Raw genomic sequence first — 14,720 nt, forward strand, 5'->3', positions numbered from 1 at the left:
TAAATGTTTAAGAATGGCAATTAACCCGTCTGTGATCCAACTCTCAGCACGAAATACTGCAAGTTAAAAGACCAAAAAGGGAACAAGAATCGCATTAACAATCAGTTTGCATTTCTGTTACGCTGGTTTTTATGATAATGATCTACCTTTGTGGAGTTTTTCACGATTATAAAGTAATAATAATGATGATGATAATAATAATAATAATAATAATAATGATAATAATAATAATAATAATAATAATAATAATAATAATAATAATAATAATAATAATAATAATAATAATAATAATAATAATAATTACATTCATAATACTCTGTATCAATCGTTACCGATACTCTAAGTGCATTACATTTACACGAAAGCTTAATTTCACCCTTTACATTGAAAAATAACATCTTCATTCAATGTTTACAAACAACAACAAGCTTTTTATGTACGTTGTTGTTTCTTTATGGGGAAAATCGATCAAAAAATGCTGCAAAAACGATATATTCTGCTGGATAACAAGGGAAAACATGCATGAAATCCATAACAGCTACCAACATAAGAAGTAGTGTTTAACGTTACAAGCCACCATATTGCGTGTATAAATTCTGTCTAATTTCCTTCTCCCGGCTAGCAAAGAAACGGACTTGCGTGCTTGTGTATGAGTATGCATGTGTGTGTCTGTCTGTCTGTCTGTGTCGTTGCGGAAAAATAAGATAGCTAGCCATATATAATTTATCTTAAAACAGATAAGTCATTATCACGTGTATTTTGCGAAGTTACATTTTTGCATTTCTTGTGATATTCTGCTTATACATTTTATATATTTTTTTCTGTTTATTTAATGGAAATGAAAATTGATTTTAACTTTGAGCTTTGAATACAATATAAGCAGGTTTTGTTATCATTGGTGTGTTAGCAGTGTGAGCGTGGGGGTTCTTATATACAGTATAGTACTTTGTTCACCTAAGATCACAGGATAGTTTTTATCTGTGGTTGAACAATTCGAAAACAGACTAAACGCGATGGTTAAACACTGCAAGCACTGCATATTCTACTAATAGTAATTTGCATAAACCACAGAAAATGATGTCAAGTCGTCGTTTTGCTTCTTGTTTGTTTTAAACACACATCTTTTCTTCTGTCGCACACACACACACACACACACACACTTGGCGCTGAATTTTGCGACCAGATTGCCGGGACCCGCTTCCGTCACGTTTTCTGAGATCTTTATCAGGTAAGACAGATGCGATCCAGCGCAACTCGCGGCACGTCAGACCAATCAACTCCCTGTCTCGTTAAGAAGTCAGCTCGGTCAATCCATTCTGTATGCAGGTCGCATTCCGAGCGCGCAAGACGCTCGCATCGCACAAATCAACGACTGTACATTGGAGAGGACACACCCATACATGTATACCAAATACACTCACAAAAACGTACGCGCGCTCTCATCAAATCAAATGCACGCGGATGAAATTGTGTGTAAAATGGTCACCAACGCTTCGTTTGTTTTCGTCTGTATTTTTTTTTCCTTTCTTTTCTTTACCTGTGACAACTATAACAACATATACAAATTCTCATAATCCCTGTCGAAAGTTAGACGCTGCAAGTTATTTACTGCTCCACAAATTCAGCGAAAATTAGCTCGAAAATGCATGCGGTGTTCATGAATAATTACTACATTTATTATGCAGGCGTATGATGCCCAGTCAATCATTAATGCTAATCATTTTAAGAGGTTTTCCCGTGTTTGTTTTTTTTCTTTTCATTTTCATGTTTTTTTCTCTACTTTTTTATCATTCTAATTTTCCTTGATGTATAATATCCCTACATCGTTAATCTATTTCATCCTCCAACCCCAGTCTGGCACGCAGTTCGCTCACGATGATGCAAAATTAAGAGAAAGTACAACATCATCTGTCTTTTTGCTCCTATAAGTTTGATCCATCGGTGCAATATTATTATGAAATGTTATCCACTCTATCCTATGCACACTCACGCAAAACGCATCACTCTTTTTCGCACGGACAGAAAAGGATGCATTATACAAGAGTATGCTCTATCGGCCTTCCTCCTCCTAATCTTTGTACCCCCCCCCCCCCTCTCTGCTCTCTATTCACTATTTCTCTACCTCTCCCTTACCTCCCTCTTTCTCTTAAAGAAACAAGTCCAACTTCATTTACATGTGGTTTGAGTGAATGCATTTATATTAGTAGAACACATCAGTGAACGTTTGGGGAAAATCTGACAATCCGTTCAAAAGTTATGAAATTTTAAAGTATCTGCGCAGTCACTGCTGGATGAGAAGACTGCTACAGAGTATGATGTAACATGCGTACAACGATACAAGGAAAATATAAAGAGAATTTCACAAAATGTTACTTTTTGGGAAAAAAAAAAAGGATACATTTCCTGGACTTGTCACTGACGTATGTTTAGGGTAATATTATTCCCCTTGCCTTCTGAAAGAGGGAAGTCAAGTGACCTCTTATTAAGCGAGAAAAGTGAAAATATGTTGAATTTTCTTTGTATTTTCTTTATGAAGTTGTACACATGTGACATCACAAGCTGTAGTAGTCTTCTCATTCAGCAGTGACTGCGCAGAAACTTCAAAAATTCATAACTTTTGAACGGATTGTCCGATTTTCCTCAAACTCTCAATGATGTATTCTACTAACATTGCTGCATTCACTCAATCGACATGTCCATGAAAGTGGACTTGTCCTTTAATCCATTTTATTTTCTCTTTCTCTCTCAACTTTGTTTCTTTTTTCTATGTAACGTTAATGTTATGTTCCTTTTTTTAGGTTCCAATTGGTTCTTTGCCTCGCCCTGCTTTCCAAGGTGTTTCAGGCACAGCTCTCAACTTATCTTCAATCGCTTTGAGCTCATCGGTTGTGATCGATATCGAGATATCTCCCTCACTGCCTCACGGTGGTGGTGTCGTCTTATATTGTCTATCGATAGCTGCAATCTTCTATTGTCTATCGATAGCTGCAATTTGAATGTTTTTTTTTTTTTTTTTAAAGTACAGCAGGATTTAATTTTATCGGTTATGATCAGAGCATTATGTAATGCTGATTTATGTAAATTTTTGCTATATGCATTTCAATTTCTCATGCATTTGAATAGAATATGGAATCAATAAAAGATTACAGAAAAACAAAAACAAAATGATTGATGAAGGCAGTGATACTTGTGATGCTAAGAGCGTATAATGATACATATTGTAATGATACGACCACATTGTTGAAGTAAATTATAAAAAAAAAATGAAACGAAAGACCAATATGTATGGAAGTGGTATAAGTGGTAAAAAAAAACCCAAAACAAAACAACAAAGTTAGTGTCATGATCCCACATTCGTAAACCACTGTACACTGCAAAAGATATGGGTTTGATTTAACACCACGGGTGTTTCATTATCTACACCTATTTTTTTTTTTTTCAGTATGAGCATTACACATTAAGACGTCATCGCAAAGTGTCTTGACATTCAAGGATAACCTGCCATGAAGATTTTGCGCGATTGTTCATACTTTTTTTTGGGGGGGGGGTGGGGGGAGAAGGGGCGTTTGTTTATAATTAGGTTTGTTTCTTTGATCTTTGTTCTGCATGTTTCAGAAAGCAACTTTCATTGTTATCTGCTATGTTGAGTAGATGATAGATCAGTTTATAATACATTTATTTTGTTTTGTCTTGTTTTGTCTCGTTTGGGTTTTTTAGAAAGCGATGAAATGCAGGGTTTTTTGTTTTTGTTTTTTGACTGTCTGATCTTCCCTATAACATTTTTGCTTACCTATCACGCCTACATATTGAATTGTAAGTATTTGTGTGTATTATTTGACCTCGTTCTTTTTTTTTTTCAAACGAAAGTAAAATACCATACCATGCCATACCATACCATACCATACCATACCATACCATGCCATACCATACCATACCATACCATACCATACCATACCATACCACACCATACCATACCTATACCATCGTACCAAAGCATACCACGCCACATGCAACTAGCATTATATTTACCAACACAATCAGTTTTGAGCGATTCTGCCTTAAATAATTCTCGAGAGAATTTGCAGCTGTGAATGGTTCGCAAACAAAATCAAAAGAGCGTTCAGTTTCCAGTAATCAACGGCCGAAGAGCATTATAGTATGAAATGATCTCTCGAGTCTCAAAATTCATGTTCTTGCAATCCACGATCAAAGTGGGCATGCCAACTTTAGGTTACGGGCTGTATAGCTCCGTGTAGTGCTCGATCCCTCTGAATTATTTGTCTGCTTGTTTGCTTCTACCTGATTAAAATTTGCCTTAACACTTATCCTTGCAATCACGATACGAAATCTTAATTTCTCTTTAAAAAACAGATATAATAATGTTATAGGCATGACCATACTGTTGGACAAATGCCGGCTCTAAACGGCTTGCTGACTTTAATTAGATCTTGATTAGTTCAATCGAAGGGGAGACGTATGGTTATGAAATTAACTTATTAAAAGGAGTTGTCCTAAATTAATAGGATGAGTCGTGAGTGCCTCTCAAGGACTCACGGCAGAAAATACGGTTGGAGTTTAACTGGTTTCTTAACCAAAGGCAGACCAATGCCTCTTAGTTTAATCGAAAGAAAAAAAAAAAAAAACAGGGGAAAAATCGTGAAAAAAAAGAAAAAAAAAAGAAGAAACTGATAGTTGACAAGATGAAGAGCGAATTTCCCTTCGTGGTAGCTCATTAGATTCTCGTAAATCACGAAAAGCCGATTAGGGGGGCACACCACGTCCATAGCTTATATGCTCAGCTGAGCAAAAAGATACTCCTGCCGCTGCTCCACTCCCCGGCCGCCGGTGGGCTGGGAGCGGGGCGTCCCGTTGCTCAACGAGGCCTCTTCAACAGCCCGGCGTGCTGTACGCCAAGCTTCTCTTCAAGTAGCTACCTTCTTCCTCGTGCGGAAATTGTAGTTTTCGGCGAGAAGTGTAATTGCACGGAACGGGGTTATCCATTACAATTTGTAGACAGCGCTGCAACTTATTGTCGTGCCCTCACAAGGAACTTGGTTAAACATAATTAATAACCCGGGTGCAGTTGTGAGGCTCAACCGTTTTATCCTGTTATCCCACCATTTTTCTTTTAAACAATCATTCTCTAATCAAGAGGATCTCTTCGAACTTGGGTCGCTTATCCAGCCATCTTTAGCAGTCTGTGATTTGAATCAGATCCGCAATTTGCCCAGGAACTAGACGAATTCATATTACTGCCAGGGGGTAATTGCACCAAGTGTCGACGAGGCCATATCCATTCAAATCAAACAACATGAAACTTGACCGGAACTATTCAATGCACGAAAGGGGACACCTCTTTCGGAGGGGTACGATAATGACTTTTAAAGGCTATTTCCTATTCTGTGAGTTATTAGCACGATTGTCATGAACATAATTGGTTTGTCTTTGATCAAGAAAATATCCGGAATCTTTCAAGCGATATTCATGTAAGCCACAAATATTCAATGCAGACATGCAAGCTCTTGAAAATGCAAGAAAGGATACGGCGCGTCAGTGTTCAAAATATATGTACCGGAAAAAAAATGAAGGTAAGTTTAACTTCGGTATCTTTATTGCTTTTTGAAATCAAATAAACAATGATATTTTAATCAGTGCAAAACGTAGAAATCTAGAAGCGTTTCTTTTTTTTTTTTTTGATTTTGCTGTTTTTTGTTTAGTATCAGGATTCTTAAGATTTAGCATTAGGAAAATATTTTTTGGAAAGCACAGAAATGTTGCTTCTGAATTTACCATAATGATATAAAATTTATTTGTATCTCTGTTAATAATTTACCTGTGTCTTTATTACATATTATTATGTTCATCACATTGTTGTACTAATTTCGTGACATTATTTGGAACGTTTCATTGTATTCCTAATCATTTTGTTGGAAATGAAATAAATCAACTGTAATAACTTGAACTTATAATCATAAGTGTATTTAAGTGTGATTATGATATATGTGTATACATGTATATAAATATACATATATATATATATAGATATATATATATGTATAAAATCATATATATATATATATATAATAGCGAAAACTTTATATATGTATACATATATATATATATATATATATATATATATATATATATATATATATATATATATATAATAGATAAAAGGGAGAGACGCTTGTGAAAAGTAATCATGCTCATTTACTGGTGTTTACTTTAAAAGAGAAAGTGATAGAGAGATTGTGAAAGAGAGAGAAAGAAAGAAAAATAGAGAGAGAGAGATGTTGGAGACAGAGAGAAAGTGGGAGAAGACATGTGAGAGGCAAGAGAATGGGATAGAATGAGGGGAAACAAGCTCAGAACATCCACAAGATGAATGGTTGACGGAGTGATCGCATGGCACTTTAAGACGCTGTGACGGAGCAGGCGTATAATCGTAAGACGGCGACTGACACGTAAAAAGTGGTTGTCAAATTCTGCCCTTTTCCCCCCTTGCTTATGTCATTGCCTTTGCCTCGATTGGTGAGTGTGAGAGCTAGAGGGAGGAGAAAGGAATGAGGACTTGCTTTTTTTCAGACTTTGCATCGTTATTTTGATGAGATGATTATATTCTTTTCTACAAATAATGGGGCATGACTAATCATGGTCTTTGAAATGTGTTGCTCCCCGCTCCTCCTCGGTCACGCATAGGAGTCTCGGAGTCTGACCCGATTCTGGCCGGCTGGGTGCTCAGCGAAACACCGGCAGAGGTGACAATCCGTATTCAACACGTTCGAGTTGTTTAACGGATGACATATTAGGGGGGACGAGGTCAGCACTGTGAGATACAAACTCGGGACGTCATCAAAATATTCATGACGAAGGAAAAATTATTTTGAACAAGCGACAAGGGACTAAGAGGAAAGCAAATATGTGACGTCGGTTTCCGGTGCAAGTACACTTTTTTTTTTTTTTTTTTTTTTTAATGACAACTATCGTCGAGCTTGCCAGGGGGAGGATACCACGAAGTCAAATGTATTCACAGCAGGAATCTCAGCGACTCGGACTACGATCTTCAGTGATTTTTTTTTTTTTCGCTCAATCTCTTCGTGTAATGAGGATCTCCTTTCCAAGCTTGATATTGCTGCTCTAATCTGTGTGCCTGGACATTTGTGGCAATTTTCATGTATACCTTGACCACTGGCCATGCTGGCTGGATCTGGTATGGCAGGAACTTTCATTTGTAGGTATATGTTTACGTAATTTTATTTAAACATATGTATTCGCCATATTATGCTCCGTTATGAAAGCAATTATACATTCAAACTGCATGTATGAATGGACAAGCAGGAAAGAAATTTGAGTTAGAGAAATGTGCAAAAGGTCTCGGTTTCTCTTTATTTCTTCCCTTTCCCCACCCTCTCACTAAACTCAGCTTCTGACTAAACCTAAGAAACGTAGGCCAATATACTTCTGAAATTGACGAACATAAAAATGTAATATGCTAAATGAATTTTAAACTGGGTGTACATATGCTTCTTATAGCCATAGAAATCACAATCACTTCATCGTACAATCGCATTTTCACAGTCGTCGATACTAGATTAGGAGACGGCAATTAGGTTAAACTTTATGACAAAGAATCATTGCTTGAAATACAATATTCACATAGTTGTCTTCATGTCTTGCGTACTATCAGAAGGAATGCGTGATTGCTAAATATCTGCCATCATGAGACATTTACATTTATGTTTAATTATGATCAACAAATTCCTGAATGTTAAGTTTTGAAAGGTTGAAACATATTCAGCATCATTACCCTAAAGGTTAAAATATATTGTGAAAAAAAAAATCATATCTAAATAAAACATCTTCTCTTTACTGTCTTGTTAAAAGTGCAATCCCTCTCACGTGGACTAATTATTGTCAAAAACAAATCCATCAATCTCCATCATGTGAAGAAAATTCTCGTATTTTTCCCCTGTACATATGAAGAAATTATCTTTGTTAATAGATGGAATCTTTGTTCACAGGCGCTGAATAACAACGAAAATATGCTTTGAAATGCATTTTTTTTACAGCAGTCACAGTGACAGTTGAATTGGACAAAATAACTAACCCAATTCTTTGCCATAAAAACAGTTTATATGGAGTAAGAAAGAAAGAGCAAAGTATTAATGCACATTCATCTTTCCAGCAACTGAAAAGAGGCACAATAAAAACATTTTTGTACAAACAAGACTGTAAACAAGAAAATTGCATCGAGATGAAATAATAGAAAGTCGACTTATTGACGAAATATCTTTTGTATCCAAAAGGGCTGTGTGTGTGAATGTGTGCGTTCCTGTGTATGTGTGCGTGATATGGAGAGAGAGAGAGACAGACAGACAGACAGACAGAGAGAGAGAGGGGGGGGGGGTTTGCTTGTTAGACTGGAGTATATCCATATTGATGTCAATTGTTTTCAGGGTAGGCCTATATGCATGTCCAAGACCTGTTGTTGCCTTTTGTTCGTTTCCTATTTTTGCCACTTGTAATACAATCTTCACAAATTTCTCTTCGGTAAATGTTGTGTTGCCTTGCTTTTCCAGCATTCATATATATATATATATATATATATATATATATATATATATATATATATATATATATATATATATATACATACATATACATATACATGTAATACAATTAATGTGAAGTTTAATGTTTCCAGGTTAGCATGCCTGTACAGTGACGGGGCGATTAAACTCACATTTATACTTGAATATGAGACCATTCTGAAGCAAATAATTTTCACACAACAATAGATATATAATGTACTCTTAAATGAATCCCACAAGGATTGGAACAATCACCCCCCAGCATTCCCACTGATTCCCACTGATCAGTTACTAGCCATCCCCTTTAAGATGAAAAGAATGATTATAAGTAAATCAAGTCTAGATTCTTTAAATTGTGTTCTTGATTTATGACAACATGGCAGTTTTCCAAGTTCGTAATTTTTGCTGGAAAACAAAGATATTTTCACCCGTGCGCTGAATTCATTCCGAAACTCAATCTGTCATTCATGTCACTATGTGGATGTATATGGGCGACAAATCTGTAGAATTTGATTTTCTGATAGATAAACGAAAACAAAGATAAACAAAACACCCCCCCCCCCCCAAAAAAAAAAGGCTTTAATTTTTCATGACAAAAGTAACTAATCGGATATGTTCCCCCTATTTTTCAAAGATCTGTTTTTCTGCAATGTAACAATTAAAGGAAAACCTATAAGATATGGTCATCCAGAATGTTAAATGACATGTAAAACGCTTGGCCTTAGTTCCATGGCTTGTCAGATATAAAGCTGTATTTCAACTTGCGCATAGAAATTATAATGACCATAGAGTTCCGAGGTGAAAATCGGACATTTGAAATGTCTTCAAGTCAGACCAGTGCTCAGCTTTGAAATATGTGTGGTGGTCATCAATGATAACACTTTATTCAGGGCAAAATCTCAGTGGAAGCGTCTGATTTGCTTCAGAAAACGTGTTCATCACCAAAGTCAAAACTCGAAGTTTCACCAATAATACTTACATGCCGTTATATCGAGAGTTATCGACAATGATGCATGCCATCATCTCATCCAAAAGTATAAGCCAGAGGAAAGGGGTTGGGAGGTGGATGGGGATGGAGAGAGGAAAGACACAAAGGGATTTAAGTTAAAGGGGGAGATGAAAATGTCCAGAATGGTCAGGCCCTAAATATAATATATTCTCAGAGCTGCAGGGTTTACAGGAAAAAAAAAAGAAGAAAAAGATTTCAGTCTTTCATTCCTCAGAGTTTTTTTTTTCTGTTTTTTTTTTCTTCTTTCTGGATTCACTTCACTATGTATATACAATGGCAGTAAAGGGGTAGATTTAAACTTAATTAACTCTACTACCAGGTCAAGGCAGCACATGGTAGACTTGAAAAGGTGAAGGAATCTTGTTACAACCATTTGCTTGTTTTTGCTTGATTGTTGTTGTTGTTGTTAAGGATATTTGCTCTATATAAGATGCTTTGATTTCGATGATACCAGATGAACAAGTTTATCGCAAAACTGTTTCATTCGACCCCAGCCCAAAAGAATTAGGACATTTTTTTTTTTATGTATCTCTCGTTAGCATCAACGTACCCTCTCTCCCACTGCAATGAAATCATCAAACATTTATTGTAGGAAATCGTATGCACCTGTCCCCTCGGAATAAGTCTGCGATGTCAAATGGTGGAGTAAAACGGCGGATCGCCAAGAAATAACAAGCGTAGTTGCACGCACAAACACACACATACACATCGCGAGATGCATCATCTAGTCGTTTGAATTGGTATGGAATAGTTGGAATTTTCAAATGACAGTTCTAACATGTGAGATCAGTCAGAAAATTATACTTCCTTTCAAATGAGGAATGAAATGATGCAGAGTGACACAAAAAACGCATCATCCTAAACAAATTCGCTTCTGAAATGTCCTGCCCACTGTGTGTATAGCAAACAAGGAAAACGAGCAAATCAAGAGATCATTGCCCACTGGCCTGTCGCTGCCTGTTGCTGGTTGGCTGACTTCAATGTGTGTCACAGAGCGTAAGAAAGGTGAATACCTTTGTCACCGAAATGAATACATGAAATGCATTCATAACGCGCGCACGCTTCCACCTGCTATTAAAATAATTGCAGTTACGAAGCGAAGTCCATCAAAGGTCGTTTGAATAGCATACCTATATGGGTTGCAGCTAAAGTTTACGTTTGAAGCAGAGGTTTAGAAAATTAGGTTTTGTTCGAACGACTGTCATAGTTTGACTTAATCTAATAGCTGGAGGCAACTGGACATTGTGTCAATTCCTTTTTTGTATATGCACTCCTCGACAATTTTCGACTGCAAGAAAAAGAGAGAAAAAATAATCGACAAACACCATCAAACAGATAACGCTGACAAAACCTCATCACAATTGCCCGTTATCTGTTGCATCTTTGTTTATCTTTCTCTCACTGTTCAGGCAAAATGGTGTACAATGCCAGCAGAGCTGCCGTTGGTCTGTGGAGATCGCAGAAATAGCAGCCATTGACGGAGGGGTCAAGGGCTGAAGGAGGGACGTATTGTCAGAATGGACGATTACAGCGACGTTTGGTTTGACGGACGCAGGGTGTAATTATCGAAGCCATGCACGTTTAGCCATTCTCGAAATGGCGGAACAGTCTAGAAAAGAAAGCAAGTTAAATAAAGAAAGGAGGGGAGAAAAAAACGTTCCATTTTAGTCATTCGTTGTGGGGTTTTCTGTGCTGGTCGTAGTGTGTGAGACAGCTGTGTGAGCGACATATTAATATCACTTGCCTCCGAACTATGTTGGCGTGTTTTTATCTGTGTACTGGAGATTTGGAGATTCTTGTATGTCCGTTCGTTCATTTGTTCGTTTGTTCATGCTCTCGTTGTATAGTTGCAAATACATGGACCAAAATCACTATATTGATGCAATTATGTGTAATGTAAGCACACACATTAAACAGGGTTTGAAGAATTTGATTTTATGAAAATATGTACACACATGCCTTTATTTTGTATATGCATATAGTTATAATGTATGCGCACAAATCTTGCATATGTGACCGTGCACCTAAAAACAAACATAAAGTCGCACACACTGATTTTGCGTGAGGACTGAAAATAAGTGAAATGGGTCAACCTAGCCGAACTTGACTTTTTCATATGTTCTGAAAGAGCGGGTCTTCTGTTACATTATGCTAAAATTTGGTATCATAAAACGGGCAGGAAAGTGTGTTTTTTTAGCAGTTTATCTCGAACATGTTTGGTAGAATAGTGTGATTAGGTGTGTCTTTAGAATCCCTTTTTCATTTCTGAAAAACCTTGTCCACACTCTTCACTTTCAACTCTAATAACTTTTGAAAGGACAGTGCTACTGCTTTGAAAGTTGGCATTAGTTATGGACAGAATGTGTTAATGAGACATACTTAATTTCAGTTTAATCTGGTAATCCCTTCATTGTTGTTACTCTGGTGGTCTACTTCCTGTTTTTTGTCACATTCATCGCACAGCCAGCACGGTTTTGGTAAAGATCAAGCGCTTGAGTAGACACTGTACTTCAGAGCCTCTTTTCTCAGTTCACACTTTTCCTGAGTTTGTGCTTTCTTTCCAATATTTAGATAGGTTAGGAGAGTCTATTTGATTTGAGTTATACATCATTTTAAAGCTTAAAGTCTGCTCTTTCAGAATATGGTCTTAACTAAAGTCATGTCTGGCGACTTTTTGTTTGTTTTGAGGTGCAGGGTCACATATGCATAATAGATCTGTGCATATGTATGCAAATGAAACAAACAAATTCAAATTCATGGTCATACGTGTCCAATGTCCCTCTACTTACATGTTCATGTAGATGCAGTTATTGTCATTCACTATACATTAATCACATATAGAGGCCTACTTGAGTTCATGAAGGTGCTCATCTACAAGCAACGAATAGGTAAGAACTTTCAGTCCAACAACATTGGATACAAAATCCTATCCCTCCGAAACCATTCTTCTTCTAACCTGATGATTCACAGGATCACGACTCCAGAAGCTAAAGTAACGCTCAGCCTGCTCTGGCATAACATTGATATCATGATCTAATGAAATGATGTGATTATATTTATAGGATTCGTTGAGTTATGATTCGCTCTTTTAATTCCGAGGCAGATGTCATGGCAGATATCCAGATAGATATGGCGTGAGTGATAGAATAATGATACATTATCATCGTAGAAACAAAACAACGAAGAAATGGGACTCGCATGTTGATGGAGAAATGATTTAAAAAAAAACAACAACAACAACATACGAATGTGAATAGTACGATGATGATATGAGTGTATCACAAATAGTACATGTGCGTAACCAAAAAAAAAAAAAACAAAAAAACAAAAAAACTTCCAAACGGCATGATTTTAGGTACCTGAAAAAAAAAACTTAATCTTTTGAAGAAAATAAATACCAAAAGCAATGGAAAAGAAAGTGGTGATCTTAAAGAAACACAGCGTTAGCGTTATGAAATGGCATTGCTTTCAGATGTAAATGAATGTACTTAGAAGAATACTCGCACAGACACTATGTCATATCGTCGCCCTTCAACATTTCTTTTTTTTTCAGTGGCAATAATCCCAAGCTGCTGCTTTATTTGCTTGCCTTTTTTGTTTGTTTGTTTACTCAACTATTGATACGCCGAAGGGAATCGTCGCTTTTTAATACTTGCACTTTGTCTAGTCATGTGGCTGTACCACCTCCCATTTCTTTTTCCTTGTCCACAACTTCCTTTTGTTTAATAGGTAAGTGTATTTGGTTTACTTTTCTTCCTGGTCTTGTATTGTTTTGTTTTGTTTTGTTTTGTTTTGTTTTATTTGTTTTGATTTGCTTTGTTTTATTTTGTTTTGTTTTGCTTTATTGTGTTTTGTTTTGTTAGAGAGGACAAGAAAGAATTTTACACGGTGTTCCCTTAGTGACACCGAGCATTCCCCCCTTTTTGAGCAGGTGTGAGCATACCGATCTTAAATGCTACCCTTCAGTTATCATGCGCTTTGTTGTATTCCGTTTGCACTCTCCCTCTCTCCCCTTCTCTATCTACCCCCTTCTTCTCTTTCTCCCTAAACAAAAACAACGACAACAACAACAACAGAAAGACCAACAAACTGCCTAGTCCTCTCCTCGAGTTCCGACTCGGCGAACCGGCAGCCAGGCGTATCGTCCGATATTGTTCCCCGGAGATCGGCCGGAGAGAGTCTCGATAGTTCGAGCCTGTCTGCAGTCCGTTCTGGCGTTAGAAATCATAATTCATGATAATTCCTGTCGGACAAAAAAATAATAATGATAATAAAACACAGAAAAAAAAAACCCTCAAAGTCCTGATGTAAGTTGTGTCTGCAACAGGCTGCTGTCATTAAGGTTGATAGCAGGTTACGCCGTAAACGCACCTCGTCAGCGCTGGAGAACAATTGTGACGTTCCCAGGATGGAATGTAGCCATGTAGTAATGTGTGATTGTGACGAGTGCATGCAGTTTTGAATGGGATCCTCCTCACTTCCCGCTTCGTGATAGCATTGTGTGTATCTCTAACTGCATCGATTTATAAAGACACCTGTTTAAGTGACTTGTTTTACGATTGCAGACGCTAAACCACAAAATATGTTTGTATTATACGGCTAATTAACAGAACTATCGATTAAATTAGATGATAATAATGAGATAAGATGAGATTAGATTGGACGAGTGGGGAAGAGATGGGGTGAGATGAGATGAGATAAGATTTGATTAGATTGGACTAGATTAGATTAAATTAACTTAGATTAGACGAGTTGAGATGAGAAAAGAAGAGATTAGATTAGAAATAAATTATACTGATGAAACAAAGCCTTCTTAAAATTCTATGATGTAAAACAGAAGAATGCGTCATGCAGCATATCACTCTAATCCATAAACCTGCGTGTTCAAGAAATAGTGAAACATTCCGTGGGAGCTTCTTTGAAGCTTTCAACATTAACATCTTAGTGAAAATAACTTGATCAAATCGAGGATTTGCAAGGTCCTTTAACAAAATTATAGGAGAAGACAATAACCGTCACATAAACACGGCAGTGTTTGCTTTTAAAGTAATCAATTCAATCACAATTACTTTCGTTTTCCTGTACGTCATGATGAACTACAACAATAAACCGTTTCCTAA

This window comes from Diadema setosum, chromosome 14 (assembly GCF_964275005.1).
Source record: "Diadema setosum chromosome 14, eeDiaSeto1, whole genome shotgun sequence".
NCBI lineage: Eukaryota > Metazoa > Echinodermata > Echinoidea > Diadematoida > Diadematidae > Diadema > Diadema setosum.